This window comes from Pleurodeles waltl, chromosome 6 (assembly GCF_031143425.1).
Source record: "Pleurodeles waltl isolate 20211129_DDA chromosome 6, aPleWal1.hap1.20221129, whole genome shotgun sequence".
Classification (NCBI taxonomy): Eukaryota; Metazoa; Chordata; class Amphibia; order Caudata; family Salamandridae; genus Pleurodeles; species Pleurodeles waltl.
In genome coordinates this window covers 797,908,965-797,925,506 of record NC_090445.1, presented here as the reverse complement: position 1 = coordinate 797,925,506, position 16,542 = coordinate 797,908,965, and the positions used below count along the sequence as shown (strand labels likewise).

Sequence of the window (16,542 nt, the reverse complement as noted above, 5' to 3'; positions counted from 1 at the left end):
CGTTTGCTGTTTTGCTGGTTTGCTGTGTTCCTGGTTCTTCGGCGGTCGGGGGATTCGAGGTTCGCGCTTTTTCCAGGAACCATTGGAGAGGTCGTCCTCGGGCTCCCAGGATTTCTTTGGCGTCGCGTCCAGGGTCTCGTGTTGGAGGATTCATCGGCAGAGTGGTCCTGTAAGTATTTCCCTATTTAGCACAGCGTGCAGCGCGTAGCTGGGGCAAATATTAGCTGCTTTAATTAACGTTCAGGGCAGCGCGTAACAGGCGCTATATTTGGTCCTGTGAGAGTTCTGGAGGGCCGCGCTTAGGCAGGGGGAGGACAGCACTGCTGTCCCTGGAACAGTGCCACGGTCTGTCTTAACAAACAACCCAGCAGCACGTAGAAGGCGCAATTTTAAGGGGGACCAGGCTTTCCCCTGCTACAGGGCGGCATTGTGGTGGGCTGTCCACGTGGGGGCGAAAAAGTTTATTCAAGCACCGGATTGCTTGGATTTCGGTCAAACCTGCATACTCTTTGGGGACGGGCAGCGCGTCAAATGCAGGTTGTTTATCTGTTTTGTGTACTTTTCGCAATTGTGATATTTTGCACATGTTTTGAATCACTTGTTTTACAGTACTAACATTTTACCAATGCCGCATTGTTTATTGTCCATCTTTTACACACTCGTAGAGTCTTGTTTTGGACGAGCATCACTTTCTGCCTTAGAGAACTAGTCTCGTGCATGGGATATGTCACTCTTGGGGTAATACTGTGATTTGTAGGGTCCCATTTCGCTGGTTAACTGGGGAATATTTTGCTACTTTTGCATTATAATTCAATGAAAACCCCACAAGCCCATAGTTATCAGTCAAAGAAGGTAATGTTTATTTAAAACTGGGGTGGCAACTGGGGGTTGTACAGTTTCCTTCTTTAGCATTCTGGTTGCAAATCTTTTTGGGCAAATGGTAACTCCTACCTGGGTAAGTCTATCTTGAACCGTCACAGGGTTTCAGCAAACAGAGAGAGTGGCCTCTGCATTGGCACTTCATTGCCTGGCTGGTCTTAGCTGGGTTAAGTTGTGTTACTTGCGGTCCTTGATTCATTAGTTAACTGTGTTTGTATTCATTTTGTTGCAGGATCATCAATTACAATATATATATATATATATATATATATATATATATATATATATATATATATATATATATATATATAGGTATTTTCTAGACATTGTCAGATTAGGGGGGATCCTTGCATTTTACATTTGATCATGGCCCCTAAGAAGGCGAGCGCCTCAAAAAGAAGTGGGAATGATCCGGAATTATCGCAGTTGTTGAGATTGGTCCTAGAAAAATTAGGCAGAGAGGAGGCAGGCGAGGTCATGGGGGCACCCGTTCGTGATGCTGGTGGGGATAGGAGCAGCCGCCCTAAGCGGTCCCATGTAGCTCCAAGCGCAGCTTTTCCTCCAGTCAAGCGCACGAGGAAGGGAAGAACGCAGGCTCCAGTCTCCTCCTCGCAGCCCCTCACTATAGCTGCCCCTACTGCTGTAGCCAGTCCACCTGTGCATATTGACCTACCAGAACCTCCCGCCCCAGTTGCTGCCCCTTCCCCCGTGACCCAGGGCATAACACCAGTACTAGGGTTAGAAGGGGTCTTGGCGGATATTCGGAAATCCTTGGCCTCTTTGGCACCCGCAGCACAGGCAGGGGCCCCTCCCGCCCCCTTAACAGGGGTAGCTTTGCCCGCAGCAGTACCTGCAGCACTGCCTGTACACCCCCCTGCTTCTAAGGCTCCTGATAATCTTGCACCGGTACAGGACCCATCCAGGCAAACATTGCTTGAAGTATCCAGGTTGTTAGCCAGTATTAGTACACCACCTGTTAACTCGCCCCCTCCTACAACGCCGTGGGTGGCGGATGATTCTTTGCAGAACACACTAAATGAACTAAAGCGGCAAGTGGATGCGCTATCGGCTGCACATACAACGAACCTACAGGCATCTGTTCTCAGCCCGAGTGTCACCCTGACACCGGGCGCTGTTGTCGCCTCACCTCCCATAGTTCAAAATGTCCAGCCTGGGCCCTGCAAGGTTCCGGTTCAGGATAACTCTACAAAGGAAGGGACAACAGATGCGTTGCTAACCAGACCAGGTAAGCTGACAGCACACGTTGCTGCAGAGGTTAAGGAGAAGATCTGGAAAGGGGAATTTGTGGATATCTTTTCCTTGATAAGGGCAAAAAGGAGGGAGGCCGAGTCTAAAGATAAAGAACCCAAGTCTTCATTCTTTGGGGATAGGAAACCCAGGGTGGAAGAGAGTATTACTAATTGGTTATTGGGTTTTAATGTATTCATGTCAGTCTTGTTGGAGAAGAAACCGGAGTTGGCCTCCTCTTTGATATACTACGCAAATAAAATATTGAAGGCCCAGCACACTTATGGGGGGTATGCTTGGTTAGAATACGACAGGGACTTCCGCTGGGCTAGGGTGGAGGATCCATCCATCGGTTGGGATCAAACTGAGGTTGATGTCTGGCTGGAATGCGTTAACAACAAGGTTTCTGGGAGGCAGCCCTTTCGGACTCAGGCCCATAGTGAGAGGAAGGGCTCTTGCTGGGCATTCAACTGAAACGGGTGTTCACGTCCCGCAGGGTCTTGCAAGTTCAGGCATAACTGTTCCTTCTGCGGGCACCCCTCCCACCCGGAATCTAAGTGTATCAAGAAGTCTAAAGAGAGGGGCAGGGATTCAAGTAAGCCAGCAAATTGACCACCCTCTGCCTTCTCCTATTAGACGAAACACATTGCTCCCATGGTTACAGGCTTACCCTGCATTAGATTCCGCAAAGTTACTTTTTCACGGGTTTTCCTACGGGTTCAGGATCCCCGCCTCAAATGTTACACCAGTAAAAACTTAGTCTCAGCATCACAGAACTCTTGCGTGGTGGCCAGGAAGCTGGCAAAGGAGCGAGCCCTGGGGAGGCTGGTGAGCCCCTTTGAAAGACCACCTTTATCCGGCTTTGTGTGCTCCCCTTTGGGAGTGGTGCCCAAGAGGGAACCAGGACAGTTCAGGCTGATTCACAATTTGTCTGCCTCCCGGGGGTCATCGGTTAACGATGCCATTGACCCCCAGCTTTGCTCTGTCCGATATGCATCAGTCGACAACGCATTGGTAAAGGTAAGGGCACTGGGCCAAGGGGCCCTGTTAGCAAAGACCGACATTGAGTCAGCTTTCCGTCTTCTCCCAGTCCACCCAGACGATTATCATCTCTTGGGTTTTCAGTTCCATGGGGAATGCTTCTATGATAAATGCATGCCCATGTGTTGTAGTATATCATGTAGTTATTTTGAAAATTCAGCACCTTTCTCCAGTGGGCTTTCTCACGTCGCACTGGTCACCGCGATGTCATTCATTATTTGGATGATTTCCTAACCTTGGGTCCCCCGGGGTCTGACAAATGCGGGTGGGCTCTCCAGGCCTTGATTGCAATGTTTGAGGAATTCGGGGTTCCTTTGGCCCCCAAGAAGACAGCCGGTCCCACTACGTGCATCACTTTCCTGGGAATTGAAATTGATTCGGTGGCCGGGGAGTGTCGCTAGCCTCAGGAGAAGTTGCTGGCTTTCAAGGAATCCATTCATGTAATGTTGTCTCAGGAGAGAGTTACCCTACACCAGCTTCAGGTGCTGGTAGGCCAACTAAATTTCGCATTGAGAATCATCTCCATGGCCCGCCCCTTTTCTAGATCTATCGCTCGTTCAATGTCCGGGCTGGTTGAAAAACATCACCACACTCGGCTATCTGTGGAGGTTAGGGGAGACCTAAGGTTGTGGGAGTTTTTTCTGAAAAATTTCAATGGTGCGGTCATTTGGCCCAAAAAGGCAATCTCCCGTCCAACACTGGGTTTGTATACTGATTCGGCTGGTAGCGTAGGTTGTGGAGCAATATTGGGCCCCCAGTGGTGCAGAGCTGACTGGCCCGTGGATTGGGTAGGCAAGGGTTGGACCAAGAACATAGCCTTCTTGGAGTTATTCCCTATTGTGGTAGCAGTAAATATCTGGGCGGAGATATTGAAGAACAGGGTGGTAATCTTTTGGTCTGACAACATGGCAGTAGTAGAAGTCATTAACCTCCAAGGGGCTTCATGCCCGCTGGTCCTACGCCTGTTGAAGCACCTGATCTTAACATGCTTGCAACACAACATTACTTTCAGGGCTAAACATGTGTCGGGGGTTCATAACAACGCAGCTGACGCTCTGTCTCGCTCATTAATGCAGGAATTTCTGCGGTATCACCCCCAGGCGATGGAGAAGATGTCGGAGTTCCCAGAGTCTTTGTGGAGAATTGGTGCCCCGCCCTCCCCGATTTAGTAGCAACATCTCTAGCACCACGTACTAAGAAAGCTTACGAGAATGATTTTTATAATTACAGGCGATTTTTACAGTCACTGCAGATCTCTGAACCATTCACTGAGTTTGCGGTTTGCGCTTTCCTGACGCATCTAAAAACCCAAGGGCGCCCAGTGTCGTGCGCAAAGGCTTATTTGTCAGCGATACGTTTCTTCGCAAAGATCAGAAAACTCGAGGCACCCTTGAATACATTTATTATAAATAGGGCCTTAACAGGTTGGGCCAGGGTGGCTCGTGTTCAAGCAGATACTAGCCGCCCCATTACCGCACCCCTGCTTGGGAACATACTGGGCGCACTTCCAGGCATCTGCTCGTCCCCCGCTGAGGCTGCTTTATTCTCCGCAGCTTTTGCGGTGGCCTTTTACGGGGCCTTCTAAATCAGTGAATTGGTGGGCGCATCCAAGGGCGACCATGCGGGGGGGCTACAGTGGGGCGACATTACGTCCGGCGCTGGGTTCCTTTCGATAGTCTTGCGCAAATCAAAAACCTCACTCAGGGCCGCACCCGGTTCACCATTATGCCCAGTACTGCTTACGAATAATTACCTCCAGGTCCGCCCCCGGGCTGGCTTGTCCGCTTTGTTCTTACACCTTAACGGGGATTGCTTATCGCGTTACCAATTCTTGATGATCTTCAAGTTGGCCTTGAGGTCTTTAGGCGTGGAGCAATCAGGTTACTCCTCCCATTCTTTTAGAATAGGGGCAGCCACACTAGAGGCAGGTGCTGGCTTGACGGCCACCACAGTGAAAGGCATCGGCCGGTGGTCATCGGAGTGTTACAGACTGTACATTAGGCCTGAATTGGTGTAAAGGTAGCACTGTGCTTGTATATGAACGCCTCACGCTCTTTTCTTTTCATTTCAGTACAATGTCTCAACGTGTAGTTTGGGTTCTGGGGCATTCATTTGTTCGTCGGGCGGCGTACCGGGTGCAACAGCTCCGTGGGCGCGGCCCGTTAGGAGCCGGGGGCTACGAGGCCCTGCACTCCTCTCAGGTGCGCACCTGTGGTGCGCAGGTGGCCGGGCGGACTTCCGCCCCCAGGCCTCGCAAGGCCTGGGGGCGGAAGTCTTCCCCGAAAGGAACGTTGGGTCCGCGTTGGGCCCTGACTGGTTCCAGCCGCCGCGAACTGGTGGGGGGCTATTTAACGGCCCTCCCAAGAAGGCAAGCCCTTCTTTACTATTTCGCGGCGGCCGGACGGGAGCGGGGTCCCGCGTTTGACCCACCCACCCTCTCCTTGTTGTTAGGCAGTAGGCATGCGGAAATTGAGCTGTGACTAGAAGCAACAGGGGGGGTCCCCAAGGTGGGGCCCCCAGAAGGACACCTGGGATAGGATCCTGAAGTTCTGAGCCAACCAACGGATGTACACACCAGATCAAGGGGTAAGGGAGCTCAGATCACTGGGGGGAAAATGGGGCTCCAGCCCTTGGCCTCCCCGTTACACCCCGAATCTGATTGGTGTTTGGAGGAGGGGGCGGAACCCGAAGCATGAGGACAAGGTACAGTGTTGTAGTCAGGGTAACCGCCCCTCCTAGGGATACAGGTGATAGATGGGTCACCTGTGTGGTCCAATGGTGGTTCAGGACAGGAAGGGATCCTGTCAGAATTGATTTATGGTCACAAAAATGCTCATGACATGTAGATAAAAAGATGTAGATATTAATATGCCTGAAAAGTTATGAGATGTTTGATGTTTGAATAAACCACTTCCAACGTTTAAAAGTTGTCGGTTTGTGTATTTCTGGTGGGGAGTGGGGGTCGTATGGAGGCCTCCGGGTCTTAACAAGCCTCAGCAAAACTCCAGCTTGTAGTGTGCATTATAGTGTGCACTTTAATGACTGGCACACACAAAGGCCCTTCCAAAACAAAGGGGAAGCGCAGTTCGGATCGGAAAAGGAATTTCTATTCCTGCTATTCCCGTGGAAACCTCTTCTGTGTTATGTTCATCTCCAATGTTCACAGTATTTGATGCATTTAGAAAACAGAATTTATGGTCTGACGTGATGACATTGTATTTACTCTGAAGAATTACTAGTCTTGCCTTGGGATCACTCAAGCCAGTATCCTTTGAAGAATATTTGTAATGAGTGAAAGCTCCACGTGTAAGGGATTCAAAGCGTCAGTTCTTATTAACCCAGTCTTGAGAAAGAAAGAACATTTCAGAGGTTTCTGAACATAAAACCATTAGATTACATCTATTCAAATTGTGAGTGCAGTGCCTATGTAGGCCACTTGCTCCGAAGCCTCTTACTTTTTTCTGAAGTGGATTTGATTTGTACATAAAATGCACTTGAGAAAGGGGTTGCTCTAGAAGCAAGCACTGGTGGGCGTGCTGACAACTATAGCACGTCTTGTTGGTTTGTTAGGTTTCGCAGTACTGTAATAACTGATGTACAACTGACCAACACAATGATACTCAATTTATGGACTTCGAAGGGATGAAGGGTTAAGATGGACATTCTGTTTTGAAACCAGTGACTGAAGGCTGCCCACTGATCTCTACTCACCAGATTTTGCGATCAGAACGTGAGACAGTTTGTCCGTAGGCCCCTTAATGGTCAATAGCCAAGATTTTCTACATTGTTCCTAAAGTAGCATGAGCCAGCGAAACTCCTGAAAAACAGCCACAACATGTTTTCATTTTTTCGTGCAGGACACAGGTGTGGTTGTAGACTTCATCACTTCTCTACAAATTCGACAATTTATTCTGCATGCACTAGTCAGTAAGAAGTTTTTTTTCAGTTCAACCTAGGATTCTGATTGAAAAAGATAAACGCAATGCTTTTTCTGAATATACGAACGAATTTACCTCATCGGTGTAGTAAAATTGAGCATAAGGTATCCTCAAAAAAGATATAGACGTGCACTGCATCTCAGCTTGGGGCTCGAAACGCATAAGGATCTCCCATTGATGTGCCAAATTCCGAGGATACATTCACTTTCTGACCTCAGCAATCTACCAGGGATATACGTGGACAACAGGTATAGCAACAACTGAGGGCCAGTGCCACACAAGGCCCACTGAACCACGCACAGCATAGTGGATCGCATCTGTTATTTGGCACATAGTAGAATTGTGGGAAATTATTGTTATAACAGCAATCCTGGGGGGTTTAAAACTGAAAATTGTAACTTTTCTGATATGAGCTTTTTGTCATTGATGTGATACATATTGTGGTGTGCGTAAAAAGCTGCCCTGAGGGCCTGGTTATGCCTTTTGTCTTCTACGCTTCAGCAGCCTCCCAGCATCTCAGTGCATCACTAGAAGTTCCTTGCAAGGAACAGAAAAATGATTGTGCTGTGATGTGGGTTGTAGAAAGAATATAGATGGAATGTAGACTTTAGGAATTTGTGGAAATCTCTTAATTTTCTATCTGTAAGTAATAGAGCCATTTCTTATGTAGACTCAGTTATTTAGAATTTGTGGTAACCACGCTTTTACCTTTCTTTAATTCACATGATCAGCAAAATGGCATATAGTCTAATTTTTCACTTACTAAGTCATGTGGTTCTTTGCAATCTTGCAGGCTTCTCCTTTGCCCACCAGCTATGTGGAACCAGAACCTCCACTTGAATGTGTACGTAGAACTCTGATAATCAAAGTAATGTCAGACCACAAACATTTATGAGATCAGGGAGTAGTAATGCAGAAGTACTTTTTTACAGTCTTGCATGCATTTGTGAACTGTCCACAAAAAGTCCTACAGACGATCAGTAAAGTTTCACAGAGGAAACATTATTTTCTATTTGAGCTTAATGAATATGAATATTACCTGAAAGTTCCCATTTCACTTTCATTTATGTGGGTCAGAATTCTGGCAGGTGATGAAATGCAACATCACCAAACAGTCAGCTTTCCACACCAGCAACCTGAGAAAAAGCGTGCGCATTTTCTGGCTGCAAACTATCTCCAAACAGGAACTGCTCACCAGATGCAAACAAGAAAGCATGGACACCATCATTATGAGAAAAAGATGGAGATGGATACGATACAACATAAGGAGAACAAGACTCCATCACAAGAACAGCTCTCAACCAGACCTCAGAAGGCAAACAGAAAAGAAGCAGGCCAAAGAACATCTGTGGGTGAACTGGGGAAACAGAAATTAAACCCTGAACCACAGCTCGGGCACTGTACAGAAACTTGCCCAAGACATACAGAAGTGGAGGTCCTTTGTTGCTGCAATGCATGCCAGTCGACAAAACGTGCAGTAAATTACTACTTCCATTTTAGATGATATGGGGCCAATTCACAAATTCATGTAACAGTATGTAAAAGAGTATTACAAGAGTGCTCTTTAAGATAATCGTATGAACCTTTGTGAATTGGCCTACCTGTAGTTTATATAGTGCTTCATGCCGCATTTCTGTCATGCCTCAACTGTATAAATGAGGAATTATCATGGAAAATTTGGCCTGGAATTATAAATTCCTCCTTAATCCCAAAGTAGTTCTACATGTAATCCCCATTAATTCTGCCTGACTAAATTAAGGGTGCCCCGCTGTCAGAAACTCCACTGGGGGACATAATTAAATCTGTGCAGGGATCTTAGATATTACCCAAATATACTGCCCTCTGTTTTTCAGGTGACAAATGTCATTTTTTTTTATTTTATTTGGCTTGCTTTCCTCAGTTTCTGGGATTCTTCTTTTTAAGGTCACATTCACAAAGCTGTTGAAGAAAAATATCTTCTTGATGAGATATATCTTCATTTAAGAGAAACAAATATTTCTGCAATTTACAAAACTCATTTTTGCACTTGTAAAAGTATCGATTCACATAGACGATTTGGTGTGAGTAAATCGTATAAGGGAGGACAGTGTGTTTTAAAGAACAAAATGTCCTAGGTTCTTTTGAACACTCACAAACAAGCACAGTTGTGGAAATTCACAAACTGCTCCGTGCCCTAGCATTTTGTAGCCCTAGCATTTGGTAGAACTCATGATAAGACAGGGGTAATTATTTTCTAAGGAGCAAATGGAAAAGGCACACCATCAAATTTGTTTGAGGACAGGGCAAATATTTTCTCCACCTGAAAAAACGATTTGGGTAAAAATAAGAAAAAACAGTAAGTGTATTTAATCGTGCCCTTTTTTTAATGTGAAAATATATACACATACGTTGTCGGTTGAATAAACAAGATTTTTCAAAACTTTGTAAATGTTGTGCTGGGAAAAAATGTACTGGGACTAATTTTGTGAAATAACCGGGAAACTATATGAAATGCAGAAACAGTAGTTAATCTAAACCCCTAGGGGGCAGTAAAGTTGCAGGTGCATCTGTACTTTCTCTAATGGTCTAGAGCACTAATTCACCAAGATTTTGATGTGACTTAGGGCCATATGTACGAAAGCTTTTTCCCATAGACACAGAATGGGTAAAATCCCTTCGTACATCTGGCCCTTACTCCTGTAGTATTTCTAGGTTACTCTTGAATTTTACTTTGCGAATTCAGGATTGATTCAAATGTACTACAAGAGAAACCCTCGCTTATTCACAAACAAATCTTTGTCACTTGCGCTGTGCTTAACGTGTTAAAATAATTGCTATTGGTGAATACTGGCCTTCATTTTCAGAGACCGGGGCTTATTGTTCACCACCAGACTCTGTCAAAGAGCAAGGGAGTAATAGGGAGTAAATAGGGGACGCAGTGAGAACAAAAAGATGCTGTAGGATTCAGATAAAGGGACTGGAGGTGTAGTGTAGATGAAGAAAGAGGCATGAGGAGTGATCAAACTAGCCAGTCGAGGTGCTGGGAAGCCTTAACTTTTGGCAGCACTGGAGGGGGCGCCTAAGAAAGTCTTTGGGCTCTACCAATTATTCTTTTTTTTCTCCAGATTAAGCACTGAGGCTATCTTCATCATGTCTATAGCTCTGGGCTAGTCTGTGTCCTCCATATCCTTTGAAGAGAGAGTTTTAATCCATATTCTGAGTTTATAGGACGTTACCAGGCCCTGGTGTGTGCTGGCAGAGCCTTTCTTTGCAACACACCAGTGAGAATAAGCCATCCCCTCCCAGAAATCGGCCCAGAATAGAGGAATGCCAGGGTTAGAATGGTGGTCCCGGCATATTCTTCATCTGAAAGCTATGCTTTTGATTACAAAACTTGATTTTAGCATGCAGTGTGTCCCCTGGTTTGCTCAAAGCACTGCGAAACCTCAGAACTGTTCATTACTTTATTTATTCCTCGGCCAGTGCTTTAAGTGGAAAAATGTAAGTGCAGGTACTCACTCCTTTGAGTACCTGTTCGCTCTAGAGAAGGGCCGGTACTCTCCCATTAAATGTATTGGAGCTCTGCTGGGAAGCGCAGATACTCCCCTTTTCAAATTAAAGAAGTGCAGGTACTCAGAACCGGACAGTACCTGCCCATTAAAAGCACTGTCCTCGAGCTAATAACAAAACGTTAGGTTTGATTCTTATTATATGCGGAGATAGCATGTTTGATTAATGACCAAAGTGTTCCACAGGTTGATTAAAAACCAGTCTCTGTTTGGAGCAAATGAGTTAGTCACTTAAAGGATAGCCTGATTTTTGCGTTTGTCCCATTGTTTCCTCATAAAAGAGTACTGGCAACCATGATTTTCCTAAGGGCTTATTAATAAATCGATTCAAATTGCAAATCACGATTTTTGAGAAATGGTCCTCTTGGGTTTGGTTTGTAAGTATACTTAGCACCTCGTTATTGTGGGGCTCTCAGGCAGGTGGCGTGGGGTGGGGCTACGAAAGTGCCGATGTGAGTTCGGCACGTGACTCACATCTCAGGACTGAAAGGGCTGACCCCGGGGCTTTCCATTAAGAACGAGCGCCACCAGCCGTTTGTAGGTTACACCTGTGCTTGTCGCGCTGCGCATTAATTACTCAATTCGACTAGGCCAGTATTGGTTTAACTGCATGCTCACACTATAAATCAACATGCTTCCTAGCATAGGTTGGGGAAATAATCATGTCTAAACATTTGTATTCAGACCATAGCTGACTATGTTCTAACTAGTGTGTAAACAAGCGTGTGCCTACTTTCTAAAGCATTAAGGTTGTTGACAACCCCTTGGCATGTGGTAATTAAAGTTGTTTTTTATTGATAGCATCGACACTTTTTGTGTGCTCCTCTCAGAAGGTCGGTGAGCCCAGGCCCATAACCTTTGATTCCATTTGTCAAAAGGTCCACTGGAGAGACACGTGCTCGGTTCTCTGGCAGGTTCTTACAATTATCAAAACGTTCCTGTCAATGGGTGACCTTTCCTGTGCTTCGACCATACCAGGCCCTATGAGAACATCTGTTAGGAAGCCCACGAGTGAATTATTAGATAGGAATACTCGTTGCTAGCTTTGATGTCAATGACACCTTAACTGAAGGGTTGGGTGTGTGCGAAATTTGTGATGTTTTTTTCACAAAACATACATACTTTATGGGAAATTGCGTGTAATACGCTAAAAACATTTTGCTGAGAAAACTTTCCTTCATTGTGCTATACCATGCAAAGGCGAAACACTGCCTGGAGACTGGTTTGAGGTAGAAATGTTTTGTTCGACGACATACTTCACATAATTATGCAGAATTTCACATACTTTTTCTGAAATTTGACTTAAGTAAAAGCAAGTTACACGAATTTTGCATACCCCTACTATGCATCTGCTGCGCATAAGTAATTATGGACCAAAGTTGAACATCATAGAGTCAGGGACCTTAAAACATGCCTTTGACAAAATATGATGTGCCAGTGCTTATGGGTTACAATTTCAGTAAGGCCAACTCAGCCTTCCATCCTTCTGTCGACCACTAAACTTAGGCTCATAATTTGGCCTGACAACCGTCATTGTCATCGACAGTGCTTAGAAAGTGCATAGATGAGGTATGTAACTCTTCATAAAGCACAAAATAGTATTACTATTATTAAAATAGGCCGTTTCTGGGATGCGCTAATGTTTTACAAATGACCTAAAGATAATCATATGGCATGCTATTTGATAAACATTTATGAGCATTTATAAATCAATGCGTCCTTGGAATCTCAGTCCTGCATTACAATATGAACAATTGGACTGAAGTGTCATAGTCTAAGAGAATGAAAAGTGTAAGTCAGTGACTTTTAAACAATGTGCTTCTATGACACTAGTCTAAAAGGGCTCCCTTGTAAGAGTGGTAGACTCTGACTTCTACCCACCAATATAGAGATTGTATCAGATTCACCAAGATTTGGCTGTGACTTAACTATTGTTGTACTCGTGCATTCCGTGGGCCATATTATGTGCATATCCTATTACCATTAACGCCCTGCACCAGGGTATCCATGAACTCATGCCTGCCCTGGGGGAGGCACATTAGTGAAAGGCTAACTGGCTGTTTGAAGCATCAGGCCTATTTTTCACTTTGCAGATACCAAAGCAGTCTGGCTTTCAAAGAGGGAAAGAAGTCCCCCTGCAGATGGGTGCAATGAGTGACTGCACCGCCTAGTAGAGGTTTACCTGGTGGGGTCCATGAGATCTCTTCCCCCTTTCAAGGGTCACCCTCACGGGGCACATTGACTGAATATCATCTTTTAGCGGCAGACATTCATAGCACCCTCTGACAGATCCTTTGCCTCTGCCTTCCTCTGTATGCTATGTTGCAGACTCAGAGGCACAAAGTTCACTTCTTTTCCTTATACACCAATTTTCGTTAAACAGGCCCAAAACATACCACTAAAGACAGGAGATGGCTCATTCATCGATGGTTTTATGCATGCATAAAATGTGCCAGTTTGCTCATTTCCGTCTGTAGACCTGCACACCTTTCTCATGTAAGGACCGCACATATTTTGGTCATTTCTGATTTTTTTTTAATTGCACATCCGCCTGCACACTTACTCTGAAAGTCTACTCCAGATGAAGGCTTTTTTAAGTGGGTGTACCTTTTTTGGGGAAAAAGTATTTACGTTCTAAACATAAGGTAAAGGCCTCGACCCGCCTGGATGCTGTGTTGGACTTTCTCGGATATGGTCGTAACTTTAAAACAAAATAATAATGTTGTCTGTGCTTCAAAGGGTGTTCAATTCATTTACTGCCTCCAACAAAAACGAAATTGATCAACTCAGAAAAAGTATTCCAGCTTTTTATAGATTAAAAACGTCATCATTGATTACTAGTACGTAAATGGGAAAACGATTGATGGGAAAGCTGTGTGGGATGGAAAGAAAGGGAAGGAGAAAGTGAAAGTGGAGCAAGCAAATATGAAACAAACGAATGGGAGATAAAAGAGAGAAAAAGCGATCGTGGGGGAGAATAGAAGAGGGCACAGAGGACAAAATGGGGAAGCTGCGTGGAGACGACGGAAGAAAGGATGCAAAATAGGAATAAGGGTAGAATGTTTGAAGACATAAAGAGTAAGTAATTTAAAGGCAATGGAGAAAGTGGAAGAGGGATCGGGCGAAAGGAGGATGGAGAATAAGTGGGGGAAGGCAGGGGACAATGGAAGGAATACAGTATGAGGCGTGTGATGAAGAAGGGGGAAAGTATAATGCCGAGAAGGAGAATACATTAAGATGTGAAACGTCTGTTACTAATAGTCCATTGAGAATTGCGCACTCAAAGGCTTACAGAAAGAGAGACAGAATATGCGAAGCTAATGTACTTCAAGGGATGCAGAGTAGTAATATCTCCCTCAGTCTGTCATCTCCACTTAGTCTTAGCGCGTTGGATGGTAGAAGGTGAACACAGAGCTCGGCATCCGCCCCGCCCACATCAGCTCCAGTCTGCATCTGTCCCAGTACTTAATTTGTAAATAAAAAGGTGTCGGTGTCCAAAGCCCTCACCTTAAACACGTGGTTGCTGCAATTAAATGTGCGAACACGGAATACTGAGGCAGTGTAACCCTGAAGTCATCTCGGGCCTCTTCAATCCTTTAAAGCCACTCCTCGCCCTTTCAGCTCACTCTTGCAGATTTCTACTTTCTCTCTTTGTGATTCTTTTTCGTCTTCCCTCTTCCTCCATCTTTCCCAAATGTGTCTTTTGCTCCCAGCAAATGCTTGAGGCAGAAGACTAAGCTCCAGCCCTCAACAATAAGTGCCGGTGCTCAGCACCGGAAACAACAAGCACAAATTAAACACTGATCTGTCCACGTGCTGCTCTGCTGGCCGCTTCCGGGCGGAGAGTCGTTCGGGCCGCGGGTGCTGGACTCTTCCGGGCTGCATTTACTCAGTACCACACATGACCAGGAGGAGCCTTGCAGCCTCCAGACCCCAGCCGCTGAGAGGAGTTACCTTCAGCACTACAATAGTTTACTCCCTTACTCTGCCCCTTGATGCTTCTCTATTTTCTTCGCCTCTGTTTTATTTTTTCAGTGTTCCCCAAATTATTTCGTACTCTATTCACTCCTGCCGCACCATCGTGTGAGGCTTTTGCTAGAGTGTTCTCTTTCTCGAGGACCAAATACTCATATCTACCTATATATCTCTCTTTATTATATGTTCGCTTTTCCCCATCCCTCTGCCCTTCGCTTCCTCGTCATCCTTCTCTTTTCACACTGTCCCACTAACTGTTTTTGAAGACACTTTCTTATCCCTGTATCTTATCAGTATCTTTTCACCCCTGCTGCCTACCCCGCCCTTGGTTCACCCCAGAGCCCTCCTGTACCTGGAGGTTTCCCTGTGACTCCAGTAGTCATGATTGGGGTGCAGTGGGCCCATCCCATCCGTAGGCCCTGGGGTCACTGCACGTTTGAGAGCTGCGCCCCCGCCTTTCCATATAGGTTCCCTTCCGCACGCCCGCGCTCCTGTCCCCTCGGTTCCTTGTACTCGCTCTGTGCTGCCCGCTTCTGCCTCGCCTTTCAGCAAAGATCCAAACATTCAAAGTTTAAACGAGCCATTCCGGTGCCGCTGAAGGTCTCCAGCCCTGGAGGTGTGTTCAGACAGTCTACCTAACCGGAAACACTCGCTAGCTGATTACCCTCGAGTTCCTGCCACAGTTCAGGTATGCTTTCAAGGGAGACACATGCCTAGGTCATGAGCACAGACTTGTGATGGAGCACGGATAGTCACTCAGTAGCTGTTAGCCCAGATGCAATACTTTCCCTACACAACTGATTCGATGTAATCCTTGTCATCCCCGCATTTACAGTTACCACACTAGTATCAGCTAGAGCACGAGCACCAAATAGGAACGGACACCAAAAGAAGTTGCCCCATTAGCAAATCACATAGTTAAAAAAAAACTGGCCCACGTGTGCAAATCGGGCCGTTTTGCACTGTTTAAACACGATGTGTTGCTGATTTGCAATGGATGAAGAGTGCATGCATTTTTCATTTCTGCAGTAACGTTTCTGGAAATAGCCAGGGAAATCAACAATATAGATCTGTTCATCAGATCATAAAAACGACCACAAACAGCCAGACAACAACCCCTCACAGTGATCAGTCAGACCAGAACTACAATAAAGCAAATGACACGCACGAGGGTACACCAACCCGCCTTCTTCATTATTACTATCAATACTGCCCCACGTGAAGTCCCTTTGCCTTCACTCTGGTGATGCAGGTAACACCCCTCCAGAAATGGCACAGGGTGCTTCATCCATTATCTGAGGATACAGCTGCTGTCCGCACCACTTTTCAGGAAGCAGCGCCTATCACCAAGGAGCCAGCTTCACAGAGCCGCTTCTCAGGTGATTGGCTTATACGCCGCGTGCCACCATAGGACCCCTCTGGCGCAGTGGAGGGGAAGAGCTCTACTGTTGTTCATTTATATAGCGCGGCATTAAAAGAGCGTATGTTTCTCTACGTGTCTGTGGCGTGTTTGCTGAAGTGAACTTTTCAGTGACTCATTGCATGCACGTGCGTTCTGAAAGCGCAGTTATATCGCCCATAGCAACTCTCTAGCAAAAAACACGTACATGGCATGGACACAGCTGTAACATAGGCACTACTGCAGTCGCGTGCGTGCACCAGCAAGGTAGGCACCTTTGTTGTATGAGCACAACTGTGGCATGGGCATGTGTTCCATGGACAGATAAAATAAACCACAAGGCTTACATCTTTAGCACGCGCTTACATATGGACATTTCCATCTGCGACATGGCATATCTTCATCATGTTTTGACATCAAGGGGCAGATCTGTACCATGAAATACCGTCACAAAGACACTTATTGCATTGACACCTCTGTTCCATGGGTACATCTACACCCTGGACAAACCTTT

At 45.8% G+C, this 16,542-nt stretch overlaps 1 protein-coding gene across 3 annotated transcripts in view; it reads right to left on the bottom strand.

Moving 5' to 3' along the window:
- LOC138300266 (VPS10 domain-containing receptor SorCS1-like) overlaps positions 1-16,542 on the bottom strand; it is a 2,596,073-nt gene that overhangs the window by 2,577,340 nt on the left and 2,191 nt on the right. The gene's annotated exons all lie outside the window — the stretch shown is intronic.